This window comes from Acomys minous, assembly GCF_964271855.1.
Source record: "Acomys minous genome assembly, chromosome: 4".
NCBI classification, from domain to species: Eukaryota; Metazoa; Chordata; class Mammalia; order Rodentia; family Muridae; genus Acomys; species Acomys minous.
This window is the reverse complement of record NC_140486.1, coordinates 105,325,259-105,337,403: the sequence shown is the minus strand read 5'-3', so window position 1 is coordinate 105,337,403 and position 12,145 is coordinate 105,325,259. Positions and strand designations below refer to the sequence as shown.

The window sequence follows — 12,145 nt, the reverse complement described above, 5'->3', positions numbered from 1 at the left end:
ATTGAGATTGAGTAAGCAAACAGTCCTTCCACCCCTCACACACTTTTCCCCCTTTTAGTTCTTTCAGACTTCTGCTTACGATGTAGCTGCACTGCCCTGACACTCAATATGTAGCCCAGGCTGTACACAACCTATAATACTTCTGCCTCAGCCACTTCAGTGCTAAACTTAGAGGCATGAACCACAAAATCCATCTTATATTTTACCCGTTACCATTATTGTTTTAGTTGAACTAATTGTGAGTTGCAGTGTGATAAACTGATACATTTATAGTATGTGAGGTAAGGTGTGATAAACTGATACATGTGTAGTATGTACAAATCAAATTACAGTAAGTATTGCTGTGATCAAAGATAGAGGAAGCCCCTGCCCCTGAAGGACAGCAAAGCAGCTCTGAGGAGCCTGAGACATCCTTGGAGGATCCAAGGGTACACTTGACAGTGGAGGAGGGGTCTGCAGAGGCCACAGGACCCCCAGAACAACTAAAATTTCCCTGAACTAGAACAAACAAACAAACAGAAAAAAAAGGCAGATCTTATGAGAAGATCCTAGACCTAGACCCTCTATTCAGATCTAGCCAACGGACAGCTCATTCTCCACAGTTGTGGGGAGAGCAGGGACTGCCTCTGACATACACTCTGGTGCCCCCTATTTGATCACTTCCCCTTGGTTGGGGTGCTCTGGTGGCACACGAAGGGAAAGCAGGGTGAGACCTGATAGGCTGTGGTCATATGGTGGGGGAGGAGGTCCCCTTGTGTCAGAGGCCTAGGGGAGGGAAGTAGGGCAGAAGAGGGAGGGAAGGAGGGAGGGAATGGGAAGATACAAGCACGAGGGGATAATATTCAGGTTGTAATCTGAATACATTATAATAAATTAAAGTTTAAAAAAAAGAAAAAATAGTAAATGAGGTCATGAAGATAAAATAAATTGGATGAGAAGGTGGCATAGCAGAGCATCACGTGTTGGATGATGGGTTAAACTTAACTGCAGTTGGGGAGGGTATAGGAGCAGCATGGGAATGCAGTTGGAGCAGACAAAGAACATGACATTAATGAATAAGACCGGACTCAGCCCTCAGGTCTGCCAGGAGCAAGGAGTTGCTGGAGCCACCATCGCTGCTCGCCATGCTGGAAAGAGAGAATGTGGCCTCAGTGGTACCTGCCAGCTGCAAGCACAACTGCTGTGACCAGTGAGCCTCAGGGCAGCTGACATCAAAGGCCCTTAAGGAGGTATAGGGTAGCAAGAGTCTCAGGCCCAGTATTTATTGTGCTTCAGAAACCGGAAACCTAGAACCAGACCAATGACTCACTGCAATGAGTTCTTTGCTTCTAAAGCTGTTTGGGGGTGGGGCGGTGGTAGTGTGTGTGTGTGTGTGTGTGTGTGTGTATGTGTACATGTGCCTCTGTGTGTGTGTGTGTGTGTGTGTGTGTGTGTGTGTGTGTGTGTGTGTGGTGCGTGTGTGTGTGTGTGTGTGTGTGTGTGTGTGTGTGTGTGTGTGTAACACATTGCAATCTGCAATGCCACTACAAGGAACAAACATGCAAGCAGAACTGGGAAAATGGAGGAACTCAATGGCGAGTATGCTGTGAAGAAAGGCAGAACTAGGGACAGATAGAAATGTTTGGATGCTGGGCGCCATGTTGATGTGTATGGCCTGTGGTCTGGTTGCTAGCAAAGGCCACATGGATGTCCATGGTCTGTGCTGCCACTGAAGCCTTGTTGTTGTCCATGGGCAGGGTTACCCCTGAGGTTACATTGTTGTCTGTGGCTTGGCTGCTTCCAAGGACTATAATGCTGCCTGAGTCCCATAATGTGGTAGAGGGCCACTTTGATGTCCATAGTCTGTACTGCCATGGGAGATGATCCTGAGGTCATGTGGATGTCTGTAGTCCATGTTGTCACTAGAAACCCTGCGGAAGTCCTTGATCCATACTCCAACGGTCTGTAAAGGACAAGGGAGCTTCTGGTGTAGTGGTATCAATGACTGCAGGCTCACACTTGAGATAAGAGACAGAGAAGGCTTCAGTGACAACCCCATATCCTTATCTTCCTCCCACCAAAGGAAAAGAAAAAGAAAAGAAAGAAAGAAGAAAGAAGAAACAGGGCATGGTGGCGCACGACTTTAATCACCGCACTCGGGAGGCAGAGGCAAGCAGATTGCTGTGAGTTCGAGGCCAGCCTGGTCTACAAAGTGAGTCTAGGACAGCCAAGGCTACATAGAGAAACCCTGTCTTGAAAAAACAAAAACAAAAACAACAAAAGAAGAAGAAGAAGAAGAAGAAGAAGAAGAAGAAGAAGAAGAAGGAGAAGGAGAAGGAGAAGGAGAAGGAGAAGGAGAAGGAGAAGAAACAGTTTTGACAGCAAACCAATGAATAGCACTCTTTAAGAAATGTGATAGGGTTGTTGGAAAGTAGTTATTCACAGTTGACAGCTTCTGGCATGGGTGTGAGTAGAAAAAGATCCAGTTTTCTTGAAGAAGCTGGCCACTGAGAATGTGACTATGACCCAGTGAGTATAAGGCTGACCCAAATTGAACCCACGGCTGCTGCTGCTGTGTCCTCTCTTTCTCCTCCTCCTCCTCCTCCTCCTCCTCCTCCTCCTCCTCCTCCTCCTCCTCCTCCTTCCTCCCTTCTTTTTCTTTTGGTAGGAGAGAGGTCACAGGGTTGGGGATGACAGACCAGGGAGAAATGGGAAGTGAATGAGATTGAGGTATATTATGTGAAATACCCAAATAATAAAAGTATTATGTTGGTCCCTTTCTGTCACAGGTCTAGGGAAGGGGAATAGGGTGAAAAAGTGAGGGAGGGGGAACAGGAAGATATAAGTGAGGGGATAACAATCGGAATGTAATCTGAAAAACTTATTTAAAAATATTATGTTGGAAGATATCAAATCAAGGTAGTTAGCATTTCTATTCTCTTGAACAATTTTTTGAAAATTTCTAGTAACACAGAGTGATTGTATATACTTGAAGGATGCAGTATGATATTTAATACAAGTGCATTATATGCTCTGATGGTGTCAATATGGAGGTCAGAGGGCACTCTCATGAATCAGATCTCTACTGCCCCCTTATGAAATCTTGGAGTTGAACTCTTGCTGTGTGCGAGATGCTGGTCCATCCCACCACCCCCTTACCGGAGCTTTAATATTTCTCCTTCTTACATAGTTTTAAATTTTGTTATGTATTGCTTTCTCATGTATGTTTTAGACATTCTATGCATTTGAGTCAATGTCCTTTATCACTTCTGACAAAGTTAGAAGGATCACATCCAAACTAAGGTGGTATAATGTGACCACTTTCTATTTTAAAGTTCTGGGCATTAGAATTGTTCCAAACACCAAATGTGGATCTTTAAGTATAACACTGGTAATTCAATGACTATCTCCTTATCATGACTCTATCCTGGAGCCTTGCCAGGGGTTCTCAACCTGTGGGTCATAAGCCACTTGGCAAATTTTTATCTGCAAAAGCATTTGTTTGTTTCAAACCTGTCTACCAACAAAGCTAGAAATGTGTTCATGTTAATAGTGGTGTTCTGTGCTTATTCTAACTTTACTTAATGTGTGTATGTGTGTGCAGGAGTGTGCCCACAATAGCACACTAGTGGAGGTCAGAGGTCAACTTGAAGGAGTCATTTCTCTCTTGCAATCTTGTGAGATCCAGGGATCAAACACAGGCCATCAGGCCCGTGTGCAAGTGCCTGTACCCTCCAAGCCATCTACTGGCTTCCTACTGGTCCTTAGATTTCCTTCTGTTTACGTAGTTTTCTGTGTTTTGATATTTGTCTTGCTGGTTTCTTATATATATGTTTATATGCACTATGTGAGCCCATCTCCTTTATAAATTCTGTTGTTCCTGAAGGACTGCATCCAAGTCAAGGTTCAATAAGTTTTAACCACTTTATCTTTATAATATCCTCTTATAATATTCATTATAATTGTTCTGAACACTAAATGCAAACCTTCTGCCAAAAGCAATGGTAAATTTTGGCACTTACCTATTTGTCTTGGAGCATGTAGCTTAAAATACTTTCTAACAGGGACAATTCTATACCACTGACAGTTTATCAAGTGATTATTGTATTTAAGACTCATAGCTTATGAATTATTCATCATAGCTGATGGCTGATGGCTGAAGTTCAAAGGAGTTAATTAACAAAGCTAGCAGTGGAAAAGTCAGCAATCAAAGCTGATCATTTGACAAGCCACTGAGTGAATAGTATAACTCAATAAACTTGGAATATTGGACAAGTCACTAACCTGTGAGAGGTCCAGCCATGAAACACCAGTGAATCATGGGTCTGACTCTGAGATCTCTCTACGCAAAGTAGGCAATTTTCTTAATCTCTCCACATCCCTTTTTCCTCACATGTAGAATGAGTGTGGCGCTATCACACACCACAGGGTTTCTTTCAGCCTTACACAAAGCTGTTGTTGTCTTTACAGGAAAGGTTTAGAATATGAAAAGAACCACAAAATCCTGTTTTTAATTAACAAGTATACATTTCTGAGAACATCACCTGACAGTAAATACATCACAAACATAAGCCATGCTTCTAGCCACTCAGTCCATCAGAAAGGCTGGCTTCTCCAGACCTGCAAACCACAAACCTTATCCATGGATCAGGTTCAAAATAAAATGCCTCAGGGTTTTTCTTCAGAATCCTTTTTGTCTTGGAATTTTCTTGTGGAAAAATTATGGACAGAAGGGACAGGAAGAAGAAAAAAGGAAGGAAAGAAGAGAGGCAAAAAGGGAAGGAGGGAGGGAGAATACTGGCAGAAAAGAAAATTATCCTTTGATTGGAGGAACACACACTCAAATGCCACCAATCAGTTTGAGGAGCATATGTCAAGAGCACTGTGTCATAATCTTCTTCCTTGGATCTCTTGCCTGAGTCTGTCCATGTCTACAAGCCCTGTTCATTCCACTTTTCCCAAATCCCCATGAACTGGATTCAAGTTAAGAGTGGACAGCACAAAGGCTGTGGCAATCCCATTATACTGAACACCAAAGAAAGCAACTTCCTTTCATTCTGATCCACTTCAAATCCCAACATGAATATGTTTATATGCCTGTTTATGCTATAACAAATAAATACATTATTCCCCAGAGGGAAAACAGTTATAAGTGTTAAACTATGTAAAATGGCATTAAGCATTGTAATAGCAAATTGTTTCCTTGCTTGTATAGCCTTTCCAGTTCTATTTCCTCTTTCAATTTGTTCTATTAATGGGTAAAATTTCAACTCACATAATCACATGTTTGTAATATCTGAAGAAAAGATGTTCGTGAACCCTTGGTAACAATTATTTCCCTTTATTGTATTTATATGCATTTGCTTATGGCTAACTTTTACCTATTTGTGGCTAAAAAGAAATGTCAATATAGTTTTTTTCTGTAAATACATAACTGCACACACATAAACACAAGCCTGAGGATACTATGTTTCAAGTATGACTACTGCTCTAAAAGTCAACATGGCAGTGTGAAAAATAATGCCCATAGGCTTATCCTTTTGAATGCTCAGACATCAGGGAGTGACACTACTTGAGAAGGCTTAGGTGGTGTGGCCTTGTCAGAGGAAGTGTGTCACTGGGGGTGGCCTTTGAGGTTTCCAAAGCCCAGGCCAGCCCCAGCCTCCCTCTCTTCCTGCTGCCTTTGGATCTGAATGTGAACTCTCAGCTGCGTCTCCAGCACCATATCCATCTGCCTGCAACCTTGCTTCCTAACCAAGGCCATAATGGACCAACCCTGTGAAACTGTAAGCCAGGCCCAATAAAATGCTTTCTCTCGTAAGAGTTGTCTGGATCATGGTGTCTCTTCCCAGCAGTAGAACACTGACTAAGACAGCTAACATCTTTTTCCCCCCATTCAATTGTATCTTAGTAGCAAGGAGATAATGTATTAATAATGACTATTGAATAAAATTTCACTTTGTAAGAATAAACTTGTACAGTCTAAATTATCTTGCATAAGGTAATTTGGGGGAAAAAAGACATGCTAGTAAGAGAACAAGATGGAAGTCATTATTATCTTCCCTGGCTCTTCAGTTGTCCTTTAAATCTAAATCTAAATCTAAATCTTCTCTCTCCATAGAACCTGGAGCCAGTGTGTGGAATCCTGGCTGCTCCTTAGCAACCAGTGTCCTCAAGGTGATTTGTACCTGACAGCATTCACTTCTGGAGAGTGAAACCTTATGAGCTTCTCTACCGGATTTCAAATGTCTAATTTCACAGAAATTGAAAATGGTATCTACATCTAAGAGGAATAGGCAAGTAAAGCAGATGGGGCATAAAGCAGACCCTCAACTTTCCACTATATCATGAAGACAGCTCTACAAAAGCTTAAGAATAGACGCTTTGTTCTAAGCGGTGATGTTGGCCAGAAATTATGTTGGCCCGACTGTGCCTTATTTGATTCAAGACGATAAAGTGACTTCAGGAAGTTGAGTAAAGTTGACCAGATAATTTTTCATACTTTCCACATGTGTTTTAGTTATACTACTTTACATATGAAAGTTAAAGCACCTGCCCAGAAGCTCAGACACAGCTGCAGGTGAGTTCCCTGGACAAGAACCAAGCAACTACCACGGAGCAGGCTGAGCTGCTGACGCAGCCACTCCTGGTTGAGAGGAACTTGCTTCATCCTTCGTGAGACCTGATTCATCTTGGCACCAGTGTTTGAGATGCTCCTTATCTCCTGGTGTGCCACAGCAACTTTGCTGATCCTGTATTTATGCTGAAGTTGGCATCTTCATGTCCTAGGTAATTTGCTATATCTCATTCATATTTTATATCTTGAAATCCTAATTGCAATCATCAGTATAGCAGAGAAAGCCTTCCCACTTTAACACCATCCACGGTTTCTTATTGTGAATCACATTTCATTCTCATGGAAATTCTTAGTCTCAAGTCTATACATTTTATTTTCTTTTTACACGTAATTTTAAAACATCTAGAGTACAAGATATTTGGTGGAAAGTAAGTATTGTAATTGTTACTTAAACGTAAGCATATCGCCTTCAAGTTGTTTACTTTTACAAGTTATTTTTCTTTTGTGTCAGTAAGATGGATGCCCAGGGGCACAAAACACAAAGCACTCAGTACTACCGAGTAGTACCCAGTATTCTAGTAAACAGTACTGAGCATATTAACAACATAAATAGCACTACATTGACCAGGAGAAATGAAAGGAATAACAGGGGAGAACAATAGTAGTAGACAATGAAATGACTGTGGTTTTCAGGACACACAGTTTTGACTATATGGGAGAAGGGCAGAAGTCAATGTTAGCGTATTCTTCAATCAGTTTCAGTGTATCCCTTGTCAGTTCTGTTTAGTTAAATAGTTAGTTTTTGCTTTTGTTTTCGGGGGGCATAAAATTGGGTGAGGAAGGAAATGGGCAGGGCCTAAAAAGCAACCCTCAGCTTATCTTTTGAGACAGGAACACATCACTAGAACCTGGGTCTCCCTAGTCTGGATGCCCAGTAAGCCCCCGAAGATTTACCCAACTCTGTCACCCCAGCACTGAGAAGACAGGTGTATATGCCACACCCGGGGTTATTATGTGGGCACTAGAGATTCAAAGCAGGGCCTCTCATGTTTGACCAGCAAGCACTTTACAGACTGAACCATCTCCCCATGCCCTCTAATTGTGTTTTTGTGAATGAGATATTTGTGTCTGCCAAAAATTAAGGGTACATATAGGTGAAGTAATGCAGTACAGAGTTAGCATCAATGTACATATTTCCTGAAAAACCATATGTTGATAGAACACAGTTACGTGAACTGCTAGGGAGGCATGCACAGTCTAATGTCACACAGACTTGTGGATGCAGAGGAGTCACTGTGAGACCTTCTTTGCAGATAAAAGTGACCCTTCCCTCATTTATCACCATCAGCCTTTCAAATCCAGGGGACACATTTTTTTTTTCAGGCACTAGATGTCACTGTGCTACTTAAGCAAAAGAGCATTAGGCATTCTGGATCATGTTGCGTTTACCTAATGAGATTCACCTGTGTGCAGATCTGAGCCAACTCAACTTGCTTCACAAGCTTTCAAAACAAAGCAAAAGGGATTTAGAACAAAAGTAGTCAAAAGGAAACTTAGCTTTGTATTTCTTTGGGCATATTCATAGTATTTTTGTTACAAGCAAACTAAAAATTGAGAAAGTAATTCAATATGAAAAATGATGCATAATATTAGGAAATAAAACTTCTGCCATATAAGAAAAGACACTGCTAATTTTTTTATACAAATAAAGTTCAAAGCAGGTCTTCAGACTGGATCTGTGCCCACTACGTCTAGTGAAACTATCTTCAGAGATCATATTTCTTTTCTTTTCTTTTTCCGAGACAAGGTATCTCTATTTAATAGCCTTGGCTGTCCTTGACTCACTTTGTCAACCAGGCTGGCTTTGAACTCACAGAGATTGGCTTGCCTCTGCCTTCTGAGTGCTCATTTCTAGAGAAGAGGTCTGGGCAAGAAAGAGATGAAGGAGTAAAGGAGAGATGGGGCTTAAGAAATAGGCAAGGTGGGCTGGAGAGATGGCTCAGAGGTTAAGAACACCGTCTCTTCTTCCAAAGGTCCTGAGTTCAGTTCCCAGCAACCACATGGTGGCTCACAAGCATCTATTACGAGATCTGGTGCCCTCTTCTGGCCTGCAGGCACACATGCGGGCAGAATTCTTACTGTACAAATAATAAATACATAAATCTTTTAAAAAAGAAACAAAGAAAAGAAAAGAAAAGAAATAGGCAGGGGCTGGGAAAATGGAAATGGAGAGGATGGGGCTAGAAGGGGAAACATTTTTAAAATGTATCCAAAAACCCATGGTTGTAATTTTTTAATATATTTTATATGTCCCACTGAATTTAACCACACAGATACAGTTAATTTAATCATATGTTTAATCGACTTGATACGTCTTGGGCCTTTGGATCTTACATGAAGGCTGCAGAGTGGGTGACATTTTCTTTCAGTAGGGGAGGGGTGCTGTGGGCTTTCTGTAGCTGATTGCTCTAGAAGCACTGTGATTCCTGAACGCTTCCAAGCCTGACTTTCCAGCTTTGTAGTAGATTCATGAATCTCCCATCAATAAGCCATTACACACACACACACACACACACACACACACACACACCCTACCAACACCACCAACACCACCAGAGAGAGAGAGAGAGAGAGAGAGAGAGAGAGAGAGAGACAGAGACAGAGGCAGAGACAGAGACAGACACAGACACAGAGAGAGACAGAGAAACAGAGAATTTCCTTTAACATATTCAAACTGTGGCAAATTTCTGTTACTTACAATCACACTGGAAAAATATATTAAGTGCAAACCTTGCAAAAGCAGTGCAAAAACCAAACCACGTGGTATCAATTACTCACTTTGCCCTGTCAAGTTCATGCTTGGTAAAAGTCTAGATTTTTAAAGGCACACAAAAGAAAAGGTCCTCAAAAACAAAAATCGATTTTTTTTAATGTACCTGGTTAAGAAAGATCTCCACTCACCTCCGTTCTGAAATCTAGCTGAGTGTTCTCCCCCGAGTGCTCAGGAACTTGAGGCCCCTTAACTTTGAGGACTCACTTTAGTCACTGGGTTCTGGATACTCCACATGGTGTTGCCTTGAGTGATATGAAGAAGCAAAAGATGAAAGAAAACATTGTGAAAATAGCTGGCGAAATAGTCAGGTACCCAAGCTCCCATAAAATCTACAGGAATCTATGCTGTAATTTTGAAGCTGACAGAGGGTCCCATAACCGAAAAAAGAAAAACAGTTTAGGTTACAGCTTCTTCTTGCCTGAATATTGATGTGATGACATCTTTCCAAGAGGAGCCTGTTGTGTAGGAATATTAACGAGTTTAGCTGTAGGCGGCTGTGGTTCTAGCCCCAGTTCAGTGATTATAATAACTCAGATAATCTATGAATTCACCAATTCTTGGCTTTCTACAAATTAGAATTGATGCTTCTCTGGATGACCGTGAAGTTGACTTAGCCGGAAATGTCATCCGAAACCTGCTTCCTGTCTCCTCCATTCTGCTCACCCAGCCCTACAGAATCGGACCAGGAGAACTTACATGTCTGTGCAAACAAATGATTGTCATTGGTCCTTGTTGTGGCAATTACAAAAGACGATGTAAGGGAGTTTGGCTCACCACCTGAGGGTCTGGCTCATCATGGCTGGAAAGGTGTGGCAGTGAGAGTGGATCTAGCTGCGGTGGCAGAAGAGTGAAGAAGCTCATCAGAGTTCCTCTTTCAAAAAAACAGAAAGGAATATATTTTGATGCTTAGCTTCTTGCCTTCTATGCCCTCTTTGTTTGCAGACCAGGACCCCAAAAATAGAATGATGCTTTCTAAGAAAAGGTCTTCATTTCTCCATTAAACCTTTCACGGAAATTCCATTACAGACACACCTAGAGGTGTCTTCTAGATTATTCCAATCCCAGTGAACCTGACAGCGAAGACCAACCATCACAGTGAGAATGAATATCCCGAAGCATTTTCTTTCTTTCCTATAGACAATCACAGAAGTACCAACTTTCAACCTTCAGAGAATCTCACTGATCTCCCACATTGGAGGGAAGATTTAATACAGACTCTTTTAGGATCTTTTCTTGGTACACAGCTAATTAATAACCAGAAAAAAAAACACGTGTTAGCAACTGCTTTAGTTCACACTTTAGCAGATCAGCAGTTCATATTACTAAACAAAATATGATCTGAAAGTATAATCTAATAAAGTGTTTATGGCATAATGACTCTTTGCCAGAGTATTTGCCTCTTCATTTGAATCTTCATAAACAGAGAATAATACGGGGTATTATTCAGCAGTGTATTTTTTATACAAAAGAATATCCACAGAAGTCCTTAAATAACATACAACCAATATCCTTCTATGTAAAGAGATGTAGTTAGATCCAAAAAGACTCCAAAGGCTGAACTCTCCAGAGGCACAGGTACATTCCTTTCTTTATACTGTTAGGGTTTAAACAATTAAAACTATACAAAAGTATAGAACATAAGTCTTTCCTAATTCAACAAGGAACAGCAGTTGAATAGCTGTTTTCTCTAGCTAATACCATCTTGCTTGCTCTTGTGATTGATCCTTCATGCCTGTCTTTCTCTCTCTCTAATACGAACATTTTACAAAAATGTAATTATAGAATGTATATGGTTTATAATTGTTTACACTAAGGCCAGACAAGTAAAAGATTTAGGTGAAGTGAATTTAGAATGTTCACATAATTCATATGGACTATATTCGTATTTTAAAAGTAAGAAACTTCTGGTACATTATATCATCTATGGTTTGTAAGCATTTGTCGTTGAAGGGAGGGAAAGCCACTGTGTTTATATAAAGGGGGGATATAGCTCTGTTAGTAAACACTAATTCCTCCTTTTATCTGAAAGGATCATTATAGAAAATAAAAATGAAGCAACCTGTGCAAAATAACTGTACTTTACATAAGATGCTCTTCCTTATAAACACTGTCAGTGTGAGAAGGCAGAGGGGGACAAGTAAGAGAAGGAAGGCAGGAGGAGGAGGAGGAGGAGGAGGAGGAGAATATCAAAATAGAATGTATTATACCACTTAGTCCTATCACAGCATCCATATGAATGTAATATTAAATCTCTACAGTAATGTGAACCATCTCATAAATGCAGAGTAATTTTACATCATATGTACATATTAATGTAGTAATGTAGTAATATTAATGTAGTAATATAGAGAGCAGAAAAGAGAAAAATGAAAGTAAAAACATTAGTACGTTTTGGTTGTCAACACAATGTGACTGGGTGTAAGAACAGAACTTTCTTCAGTGTTGCTTTATTTTAAATCTTGGGGGAAAATTATGTAGTCCATGTGGCCAAAGCCATATATGCTTGGTGTACTGTTATTGTATTTCCTATAAGTAACACCCCAATGTACCTCTAGTACTTAAAATGTCCCTGCAATAATCTGCTTATTAAATATCTATGTAATGAATATATTAAACAACTCAGCATCCTTATGAATTGGTTATAGTCCAAAATAATATCTTTATATCTTTGAAATTATTTTTTGCTTAAGTATCTTATAATTAAAATGGTTATTAAGACTACTTTCTGTAACTCATAATGATGTATGCATAAAAAA

The 12,145-nt window shown here is 40.5% G+C and overlaps 1 long non-coding RNA gene across 1 annotated transcript; it reads right to left on the bottom strand.

The window, feature by feature from the left end:
* Positions 1-1,634: 1,634 nt before the first annotated feature.
* On the bottom strand, positions 1,635-10,276 carry LOC311596046. Its single transcript, XR_014778680.1, has 3 exons — positions 10,164-10,276; positions 9,493-9,631; positions 1,635-1,997 (listed from the first exon to the last, which is right to left on the bottom strand). It is a non-coding gene; the product is annotated as an uncharacterized lncRNA (long non-coding RNA).
* Positions 10,277-12,145: the final 1,869 nt, after the last annotated feature.